This window comes from Lycium ferocissimum, chromosome 7, assembly GCF_029784015.1.
Source record: "Lycium ferocissimum isolate CSIRO_LF1 chromosome 7, AGI_CSIRO_Lferr_CH_V1, whole genome shotgun sequence".
NCBI classification, from domain to species: domain Eukaryota; kingdom Viridiplantae; phylum Streptophyta; class Magnoliopsida; order Solanales; family Solanaceae; genus Lycium; species Lycium ferocissimum.
In genome coordinates this window covers 6,342,814-6,355,111 of record NC_081348.1, presented here as the reverse complement: position 1 = coordinate 6,355,111, position 12,298 = coordinate 6,342,814, and the positions used below count along the sequence as shown (strand labels likewise).

The 12,298-nt window shown below is 34.8% G+C and overlaps 1 long non-coding RNA gene across 1 annotated transcript; it reads left to right on the top strand.

Moving 5' to 3' along the window:
* The first annotated feature begins 9,527 nt into the window (after positions 1-9,527).
* LOC132063194 (uncharacterized) lies at positions 9,528-12,298 on the top strand. The gene is made up of 4 exons (XR_009416346.1): positions 9,528-10,092; positions 10,450-10,506; positions 12,094-12,181; positions 12,257-12,298. It is a non-coding gene; the product is annotated as an uncharacterized LOC132063194 (long non-coding RNA).

Below are 12,298 nucleotides of genomic sequence, written 5' to 3'. Positions count from 1 at the left end.
AAAAAAGGATAAGAAAGGGGAGGAAGGGGAAGGAAGTAAAGGAAAAAGGGGTTAAAGGCCTTATATAGGCAATGGGAACCGAGACTATTATAGGTCCCAACAACTGTGATGCCACATGTCCCACAATTAATGAGACGTGATTTGAACCCACGCACATAAATGCGCCCACACAAAGTCGTCATTCGGGGCGAGACACAATGGCCGATAAGCAGTAAGGACGCGATGTAATCGTTCCGCCAAACGAAAAGAGCAAGAACTCAAGCATGGAACCACCGATTTTGATACTCATCCACTTCCCGTTACTCCGTAAAAACTACGATCCGAAAAGGGGACTATCTCAGATATGGTAAACCTGATATTTGCAAGACCGATGGGACCGGGGGCCAGAGATAAAAGAAACAGTGCCGGTCACCGAGTCCGCCCTCAGGAATCACGGAATCGGCATCTACCGACGACCAGGAGTGAAGCAAACTCGTTGTCCGATATTCGGGACCAAACTCGCATCATACAGCTGGGCCCGGCTTTCTCCATGACCGAGTCGATCGTGTCCGCTAGTCCTGCTTCTCCATGACCGAGTTGATCGTGGCCATTGGTCCGGTCTGAAGACGACCGAGTCGATCGTGGTCGTTAGTCCTACACCGGGGCTTATAAAACGCCACGCATCAACATCGTTCGTCACATTTATACCGACGACCGTATGTGTCGAACAGCATTTACCAACCCTTATCCTTTTAGGGTTTACTTTATACTAAAAGGCCTTTATGTTGTATACAAAGCCCATAGGGCAAAACTATAAATAAGGGACACTTCCCTACTTTTAAGGGTTAGCTCTTTCAAGATTAAGAACATTGTAATAGCAAATATATATTAAAGCATCATTTCTCTCTCTCTCTCTCTTTTTAGTCCGAATCAAATTTTTCTTTTAAATTTTTATTCTCCCAACACCATTAGCTTAATCTTCTACAACAACATTTTCACTCAAGGCATTGATATATATATATATATTCATATACACGTATTAAAGCACGTAAATCCATAAATATTTCTCACAAACACAAAATAGATTAAAGTTATTCACATATCCTATACCTCACTTACAAATTCAACTTATTACCCAATTCCGGGGTAAACAATGTTATTGTTGTAAGTAAAAAATCTACTGTGTCCTTACTCTATTTTTGGCTCCAAACATTATATTTTTCCCTCCAACTAATTTCCCTCCAAAAAATGTAATTATTTAACAAATTACGAAGAAATAGATAGTAGACTCATAAAAAAACGTTTTGACTAATAGATATCATTTCTTTAACAAAAATTATAACATTAGTATTATAAGACAAATTAAAGATCACAAGCCGACACGTACACTAGTCGTATATTAGATAAAATACTTTAACCACTTCCTACAACTATATAAAGGGTTACAACACTGCCCACATGCTCGGTAAAAGACCGATAGAGGAAGACTACTACTCTTCCTCTTCATACTGTGTTACTACTTTCTTTTATTGTCCATGCATGTTTGTTTTATTTTAATTATCATAACCTTGTTGTATTGATTCACTTGGTTATGTATTTCTTCAGAAGAATTGCGTGAAGTCTTTGCTACCTTGCTTTGTCTTGCAAGGTCAGGTCCCTCTTAACTTGATTTGTCTTTTCACGTTTTAATTAATTAAATTTACTTTGTTAATTACCTCAACAATTTCATTACTGTTAGTAGCAGTGTATATCTTTTTCATTTTCAACACTTCTAAAAGTTTGTCATTGGTGCAATAACAAATATAGGGAGTCGTCTTTGATAGAAACATTTTACTTCAGTGTAGATTCACTAATGCTAATTCAGAATGATCAGGCCACAAAACGAGTATCGAACACAAAGTAAAAATTAATAAATAATTATAAAGTGCATATCTATAAAAAGATGTGAGATCCAAAATCGTGTAGCACAAATAAAGAACGCTCACCTACAAACTGGAAATCAAGTTATGAGTCGGGCGACAAATGTATGCACTGCGCTCTTTCAAGCAAAACATTGTCTCTCATTTTTGTAACGAAGAATTGGGCTATTTTGTTGACGAGAATAACGCAACTTCACGCGAGTAGAGAATAGTATACATCAAAAGCCAAAAGTCTTGAAAACAAAAAATGCCGGCTAAATGCCGACCAAACCAAAAAACAAAAATAACCCATCAAGAAAGTTCTCGACTGTCGGATTCACCTATGTAACGCCAGTAGATGTCGGAATCGGCCTTCACCCAGGGTCAGATGCAAGCTTCTCTGCTCAAGTTTCACTTTTCCGCACCTCAAACTCTCACGAGATGCCGTGAAAACCATCGCCATGGAGTAGATTCAATCTAGTCCTACCTGGTAAAGTTTCTTCCAACCGCTTCAAAATAACCTGGAAATGTCGATGATGTGAAAAGCTTTGTCGATGATGTGAAAAGCTTTGAGAAAGTGTGCTCGATTTGCGCCCTTTCGGTGTATAATCTTTGCATGAGCCTTCTGGGTACTAAATCTAGCTTAGAAATCTTGATTTGTTGCTACTGAGATGCATGTCTGGTTGTGTAGCTTTATGAGTTTGTCTGAATCCAAACTGTATGATATCTCCGAGAATTCCTCTATAAAACTCTTAGTCATCTTGAAAATTAGAATTGATCTGTGCTAAATATCAAACACAACTCTAGCTTCCAACGAATCAAAAATCTATGAGGTCAATTGCAGATTCCTTCCACGTGTTCTCAGTATATAAATGATATTGATGTTTCCTTTGTTCAATTTCTGCTAATTCTTCAATGGGATGAGACGAGGCTAATACCATTATTACAAGTCTTAGCAATTTTTGAGCTACAGATTCAACCCATATCATTTTACCCAGCGTTTTTGGCATTCTTGACTCTTAAATTAGGGACCTAATGCTTGTCTAAGTTAAGTAGCTTCCTCCTTGCAATAGGATTATTATTGTTATTCTTATTCTTATAAAATGATTATTTGACATAAGATAATGGTAAAAGAAAAAGAGATAAACATAAGATTTTTGAATTTGAATCAAGATGAACGCACTCCTTGTTGAATTTTTTACATTTCATTCAAATTTTTAATATTTTATTTAAATTCAAAAGTCTTATTACAATATTCAAAAATCGTACTCCTTGCATGTTTTCCCTCTTTGCATCTTTATTGGATGAACTTATCTTGATTAATGATCAAAATGGTGTGATTTTGCCGGATTGAACTAGAAAGTTATTCTTGGTTAAAACTATTTTTTAAATGTATATATTAGATGTTGAACCCCGACTTTTTGTGTTTACTTTTTCATATATTAAACCCCTTAGCGAAAATCCTGGCTCCGCTAGTGACGCCGAGTCATATAGTACACGTTTGCATAAAATAATACTATTAATATTATTAAAGAAAAATTCTGAATAAATAATTATACATTGAAGAATAACGTATAAGTTTTTGTGGACAATTAATGTGTATCCGGACTTGATGGTCGCGATCAACATGATCGGATATTGTGTGAACCTACCGAGATAAACAATCAAAGTTAGATAAATGACATTTTATAAATAAATTCCAAACATGTAATTAAGCCTATCTTAGTTGGTGCAATACCTTTATTAATTGAGATGGATTAGATTACTGTGTTTCTGGTCCAAGAAAGAGAGTTGAAGCTCACCTGCTGTAAATGTATTCTTTTCCTTAATACTCGATGGATCGCATGAGCCGTTTTATAAAAGAGGTCCGACACTGGGAAAAGCAGTCTCACACTTAGTTTAATCATTTTATAGGATCAGCCAAAACAAAGGAAACAATACCATCAAGCTAAGTAAACAATATGATTCATACTATTTTCATTCAAGTTTGTGGAATAAAGTTGCATAATTACATTCTTGAGCCTGCTAATGGGAGAGATAAAAGATTCAAATTGATCGTGTACACTTTGATAAGCGAGTTTCCCGACAATTGCAGCTTAGCGTTTGTTACAAAAGAAATTTCACTTATGCTAACACAAGCCCAATATCAAGATTGTCTTCTTAGTTTCTGTACAACTTCCCAACCTGAAGACAAAGAAACATCATGTTTGTACTGCTTGGCATTCAACCCTATATCAGGAAAAAACCATCGCGACTTCAGGAATTGTATTACAAATACGTGTTGATATCTGGAGGCAAGAATCAGAGAATCGAAGAATTTTTTGCATTTAGCGCACACGGTCTATTCACACTGAAAATCCATTGTAAGGAAGTTTTTAAGAAGAGAAGTGCGCAAAGTTCATTCAATAGGTAGGACACTTACCACGTTATAGTCGCTTCCGTCGCCATGATTCTGTAATATTGAAAATTAAATAATGGCCTATTTGTATCATAAATATTCACCATAAAGTTGTTCGGAAGCTTTCTCCTATCAAGGCTTAGATGTCCTGTCATGCCCCAAACCTGGAGAGGCGTGACTAGCACCCGATGCCATACTCGGCCTGAGCGAACCACTCTGTATCGGTGACTCTGGAGGAGTAACCCTCAACTTAGGCCGACGAGGCCTACCTGCAAACAGACAATACCAACCAAGGCCGAAAATGTCATATCCTGAATCATCTGTAAGTAACAACTATCATACTCGGCGGCACACTCACCCAAAACATGAACATGGATATGATTGGCTTAGTAGCCCATGAATTATATAAACATGATTGTAAACATGGTTCGTGATTGTACCATAACATGAAGATAGATATATAGTATAAATTGTATGAAAATATGGAAGCATGTAGAAATTTGTGAAAATAAGCATAATAGTTCATATCTTGCATTTAAGAACCCATGGAATGCAAAAGATGGGTATTCATGGATTATGGACGGATTCCCAATAAAATAGAATATGAAGAATACAATAACGAATTATTAATACGATCATGGTATGTCATGGTATATGTAACTTAGGGTCATCATGAATTAGAGTAGAAACCCTAGGTTTGTGGAACTTTGTGTTTTCATGGATGAACGTGGTGTGGGCCGGGGAAGAACAATGGTGTTCCCACACTTAGATAGAAACCTTACATACCTTAATCGCTCCAAAACTTGTAACAATGGTCTGAACTTGAAGAAGAAATCCAAAAGCCTTAATCTGGAACTCCTTAGATGGGTTTTTTTGAGAACCCTAGGTTTAGGAACAATTATTTTCTATTTAGAAATCATGGATACATGTTAGAATTCACCTGGAATGATTGAAATAGACTTACCTTGGTGTATGATATTGATGGGAGAAGAAAACCTTCGTGCTAGGGCTTGAAAGTATGAAAAATAGAATAAAAGGCTGAAGTCATGTATTTATACTTTTACTGCATCAAGAAGAGTTATACGGCCCTATAACTTGGTCATATTTCAAATGACCAAATTCCAGAAACTCAGATTTTTCCCACTAGATATACGGCCAGGAAGTATGGTCTGTAATTATTTTTACGGCCAGAAGAACAGCTCGTACATAAATGTACGGTCTGTATAAAGTGATCGTATCTCAAATGTCAATTTCCAGTAGCTAAGGTTTTTCCCATGCATCAATACGGACAAAAAATACGGTCCGTATTTATTTATACGGTCAACTTTACGGCTTGTATAACTGGGCGTATACTTATACTTCACTGAACTGAAACGAATTTAATTCTAACACTTCCCGTTTGATTTCCTAAGTCCTGAATCATGAACATAGCTTAGTTTAAAGGTACGAGACGTTACGATAAATCTCGACCTAGCTCACTTGGAAACACATCTTTTGGCAGAATATAAATGTTTTGGGAGCTAGGGTTCCTACACCACTTGGGGGTGAACATTTGAAGATTTGGTTGAGCACTTTCTTGAACCCTTATTTCATTTTCTTTGATTTTTTGCTTTGTAATGAACATCTAAGTGTGTAGTACGTATTTCTTCATTTGAATCTTGTTTATGAGAATATTCATGATTTTAGTTCGGATTTAAACTTTTGTTTTGCTTATGTATTGAACGATTTTATTCTTAATGGAGTGAGTTAATATTTTTTTAATTATTCTTGTTCTTTAATGTTTCTTAGGGGATTAGCTAACCCTAGAACTCGCTCATTTACTTCAGTTTAAATTCGGAAGAATATACTAGTAAATGACATTAAGGCTATTCAATGGTCTTAGCCGTTTGAACAATTAGTCATAATTCATATTTGCACAGAATAAATATGAAGAGAACAAATTCAATACTATTCTAGTAAGAATTATTTTGAACATTTCCTTTTGAGATATCACTTTTTTTTCAACAATTACAAGCATTTATTCCGTTCATGTGCCTTTACACAGCTATAGCGTTTTTTGTATTTCATTTCGATTATTGAAGATTTCAGTTCAACATTGTATACAAAACTAAATAGAATTCATTACCTGGCTAACATTCCCCCAGAGAACAGATCGTTATGCACCGGCGTAATCGGAATCTTTCATGAGGGAGATTTCAACGCATAGCATGCATGTATATACACAAAAAAGAAAATAACCTATTTATGTAGCGTAAATTTTTGATGAATATTAGTGAATTTTCATGAACAAGGATTATTGTTCCAACCGCGATGAAAGACGTTTTTGTAAAAAAGAATTTTGAACCTAGTACATCATTGAAAAATTTCGGCCCAGCAAGCCTGCAGTCACAACTAAATTCAAGAATAGGCATTCAAATTAAGGCATCCCAGTTAACTCTAATCATAATATCCGTTTGCACCTCTCTCCTTCCTTTCCATCGCACAACCCCTGAGTCATTGAACTTGTAGGGAAAACAATGGAAGCAACTTTTGAATTTTTTTAGACAATAAGATCATCAAACTATGCCCATGTTTCCAAAAAAGTAAAACAATTCATTTTTGGACATAAGACCCCTTAGCCCATTTTTAAATTATTATAAAACCCATTATCTAGGCATAATTTTTCGATACTCCAAAATTCTTTCAAATTAATATTTTTCATGTTTTAATAATAAAATAGAAATATTCAATGTAATATTTCAAGCTATAAGAATAAAATAATATAACCATTCAAACTTTAAGTATGCTATAAGGTTTTCTTTGTTATATCACCTTCTTTTGGACTATTTTGATATTAGTGTTATAAAACTATATAATTGGAAATAAATAAGAGAAGCAAACTAATAGCTTTGTAGAGAGGAGGGAGAGATTGTATTTCACTTGTTGATAGTATTTCAAATGAGAAGGCAAAGGTCATATTTATAGAAGTATTTTGCCTCTCAATCCACTACAACAACTTGTGCAAGTGGTCCTATACAACTTGCTATAACTAAAACACAACTAAGATACAACTTGCAAGTGCAAGTTGTATTTATCACTTAATGTGCAAGTGGTATAATTTACACTTAATAATACATTCAAATATCAATCTTGTAAAATAGTTCATAACAATTAGAACGAACTTGCTTTATTGCTCAATTATTTGGATAAATATTCTCAACAAAAATATCGTGTTGGATTACTACTTTATAAAAATGAAAACATTTTTACAATTAGTTGTATATGTGCTTTCTAAAAATATAATGTTTATATTAATTCTAATCTATTTATTTATAAAACTTAAATAAAATCAAAATATTACAAGTTCATCTCCAAGAAAATAAAAATAGTAAATATTTTTTTGATAATTGAAAATTTTATATATCAGGAAAAATTATTTACAATTAGTTAAAAAACGTATAGTTAAGCATCATGCTTAGTTCTACTACCATTCAATTGTATCCTTTTATTGCCTACCTAGAGACAAATTTGCTTATTTTGAAATTTTTGTTCGAGTAAATATTTTCCACATTCTAAAAATAAAATTGAAATATTCAAATGAGTTTTATAATTTAAAAATGGGTTAAGGGGTCTTATGTCAAAAAAGGGATTGTTTTATTTTTTTTGGAAACATGAGCATTGTTTGATGGCGTTATTGTCCAAAAAAATTCAAAAGTTACTTTAGTGAGATTTTTCTACAAGTTCAATGACTATCTGAGGAATTGACTCCACAACCCCTCTATTGTTTGAGCGTACATCAGTGATCTAAAAGGCTGAGGTCCGTGATTGTAATTTCGTATTTTAGTGCATTGTTTGGATGTTGTTTACCTTCAACTCGTCTTCAGGGATAAATAAATACTAGTCGTATATGCTTATGTGACTACTCTCCCTTCGCATACGAATTTGTCATATGCTTGTACTGTTTAACTTCAATCTCCTAAATATTTACTAGCTAGTATATGATCATGGTTTTTCTGTAATACTACTACTTTTTCTTGCAGTTAGGATTCATATGGAGATGGAGATAGAGCGCTCGAGCCTAAAGCGCAAGCGCCCGGCCACTGAGGAGGATCTCTCTGATGAGGCTGAGGAGCATTATGAGGTTTATGGCCTATTCTCTTCTGTCTATAATAATAATAATAATAATAATAATAATAATAATAATAATGAATAGTTTATCTCTCTCATAGCTTAAAATTTTTAGATCAAAATATTTTCTTACTTCTTCAAAGAATAAAGATTAAGAAGCAATGTAAGATTATATTTTTGTTTGCCAACCCTTACTGATAGTTGGAGTGGCTCTTTTCCTTTTTTAAGTCGTTTATTCGTGTGTGGGTGGTTTGTAATTCTTTTCTGATTATGTTAAACTGTAAACTTTATTTGATTTGCGATTTATCTAATAGCGGGTTTCTCTGCATGTGTATAGCTCGACTCAACGAATGAAATAAATTGTTTGTTTTGTGTAGATTCGCATGCTTCATTGATTTGTTTGAATAAATGGTTGTGCATTGGAATTGAATTATTATTGAAGATAAGAATCCAGTAAATAGATGATACTGTAATTGTTTTTGGTCGGTTCATGTTAGATCTATTCAACTTCATTATTTGGTTGATCCTAATTAGTTGTCATTGCATATGTTGCTTTTGCCCTTTCTAGGATTTCTAATTTTCTTTTGTTATACTCTCCTAAGTTGCCATTGGTTTGATATATTTAATTTGTTTCCTAGAATGACGCTGATTCCTATTTAAATAATTTATAGTATTCATGTCCAAGTTATGAGAATTTTTATGTGGGTACTTTGCTCTTCTTGTAGAAGGAAGATTTACAGAACCTATTTTTTATAGACTCTCAACACTGCTAGTTCTGGTCATACCTTTTGGTCTGATGTTGAATTGAAGTTGTGACAGTCGACAGAGTTGTGTGTTTCAATATATTTCAGATGCAGATCTTTGGTAGCAAGCGCCTTGTTACACCCCGGATTTTCGCACGTTAAAGGCGCATCATGAGTTAGTCGACGCAAGTTTAAAAGAAATTATCTTGAGGTTAAAAGGGATTAAGCTTATTAATATAAATGGCTATAAGAGTCTAAAAAAATATTAGTAAGTGGCAGAAGATTTGGAGGGTGAATGAATCAAAGAAGCATGAGTTTCGTCAAAAGTTGGCAAGTTGAGAATACGATAACTTGTACTTTTGGGTGAGACAAGAGTGCTTCATGCTATTAAGAATGATAGGAAGTATTTGAATCGTATAATAGTCTCTTGTTAAGTTTGGAAGTCAAACGAGTTGTAGTACGAAAGTCGACAAAGGGCGTCGCAAGTTAAGTTTGTAAATTCCACTGAAATTTGGGTCAGATGTCGTGGAGCTTTTCTCTCAATCTACTTGGAGTTACGGGGTGATCCACCTATCAAATTTAAGGTCTACAAGTCTAGTTTCCAGCGCATTTTACCGTTCATCGATACGACATCGGAGTAGAGAGATATTCGCATTTTCGTCCAAGGACGCAAACTGCTACGGGAACAGCGAGTATGGTCGGTGGCTTCATTTTAACCCTTGTATATATATGACCCTTGAACGATTTTTGCCCCATTTCTTCAGCTCCACAGACCAGCAAAACCCTATTATACTCCCTTAAACATTCCTTGATCAATCCTAACCAAACTTAAAGAGCTAATCAACCAACTCTAACGCAAGGAACAACGTGGCAATCATAGAATTGTGATTTTCTCGCTATTTCACTTCTTGGAAGGAAACCCCACCTTGAATTAACTTGTAGTTTGGAGTGTTTTTCATCATTTAAGGTATATTTTAACTTCTTTTTAATCTCTTTGAGCTCCTACAAGTAATTAATCATAGAAATTGGTGCAAAACCTCATAGAACAAGCTCTTCTATATTCTTATGAAACTTTCATGAACTTAGCTTATTTGTTGGACTGTTTTGTATGGCTTTGTTCTGTTGTTTGGAGCTGTGATGATATGGATGGGATCATATTGAAAAGGAGAAGTAGAAAAGTAGAATTTGGCAGCGTTTTACGGGGAAATTTTGCTACAAAAAGGCCTATAAATTCACGCCCATGAGTTGCTCGATTAAATGACTAAATGAAGATTTCTATAAGCTATGACCTTGGTTTTGATCTTGAATAGTCCGTATTATGTAGGAAATCGTTCGTAAGACGTTCGAGGACTCGGGAAACATATATAACTCCATCGACGAGGTATGCAGGGCTTTCTATTCTCTTTGTGGCATGACTAGATTTCATATGACCTTTCATTGAAAAGTTGTTCCATTAACTTGGATCGATTGCGTTCCATGACAATTGAGCTGACCCATACTTCATCTATGACTTGTACACCAAAGTATATTCCATGTTCCGTATCTCCTTTTGGTTATCGATTAAAAGACTTTCCGTTCAACTTGTGTCGATTATGTTCCAAAATGGTTAAGCTTACCCTTTTCTCATGAATAGCTTGTATTGAAGTACCTTTCGCATTTTATATCCCTCTTGTTTATCGAATGAAAAATGATATTCGTTACGATACCCTTCACGTTAAAGTTGAGTTGATTATACTTCCTTTAATTGAGTTAATCCTTATCTTCTTGTTTATTGCTCAAAGGTGACGAACCTCCCGATGGTACACTTTTTCAGATAAAAGTTGTGTCGATCATATTTCATGCTAGGCTTCAACTTTGGCTTTGTGTATAATTCATAACAAGATGTTTCCCTGTACTTTTATTTCTTTGGCCTATTGATTAAAGAATGATGAACGTAGCGACAATAACGATAGTCGGAGGATAACGACGATAGGTCACTCCGACTCTTTCTATGATATCCCTTCTGAGGTCGGTCTTGCATTGCACTTATATATATATATATATATATATATATATATATATATATATATTACCGCGTGTGTATATACCGCCCTGTATATATATATATATATATATTACCGTGCCGTATGTATATATATATATATATATATATATATGACGATATATATATATATATATATATATATGTTATAAGCCTCCATTTGATTTTTACGAGCATACGCTATATTCACGTGTTACGATTGCCCTCGCCGGCTTGTTTCGTAGTTCACGTTGCCTCTATATCTCCCCTCTTGTTATTTATATTTTTTTATGCTTATTATCTGCCCTACATACTCGTGTACATATTTCGCATCGACGCATTTTGTGCGTCGTGGATCACCACCACATGACATAGACGATTGATGTACCTTTCTCTCGCAGATACCGTAGTTCAAATAGGATGTTCGCACTCCCAGTGTAGGTATATCAAATAGGATGCGATGTATATATATATATATATATATATCCACCGCTTGATACATATTAGTGATTTTATCGAGCATAGGTTTATTGCCACCTTCTCGACTAGTTGTCTTTCTTGCGGCCTTGTCGGCCCCTAGTTATGCATATATGTTTGTCGGGCCTTTCGGCTATGTTATTTATATTCTTAAAACTGTTATATATTTTTGTCGGCCATGATTCATGTTATAGAGTTCAGATATCAGACCGGCTAGTCATCTATTGCGGGTGCCGGCCACACCCTCATGTTGGGGTGTGACACGGCCGGGCACTGAGGGGGACAAGGAGGATGAGCCCATTAAGGTGAATAATAGGCTGTTAATTGATGCACCCGAGCATGAGGTTTATGACCTATTCTATTTATAATGAATAGTTTATCTCTCTCATAGCTTTTCTTAAATTATTATTATTGTGTTTGTGGTGGTGGATAGATATTTAATTGTGATTGAAATTAATTTTTGGTATACAGATACTGGCTCAAAAACTTGTTTCAAATGAGGATCTCAGTCAACAGCACTCTGAGATACTACAAGAATTGATACAGTAGTTAGAGACAGGTACTAAGCTTACTTCAGCTTCTTTTTATGCTTATTCAATTTTTGTTCACTTTACTCACAAATTTTGCTTCACAGGAACCAGCTTGGTGTTTGAAGTAATTAGGGATGATCGTGTCT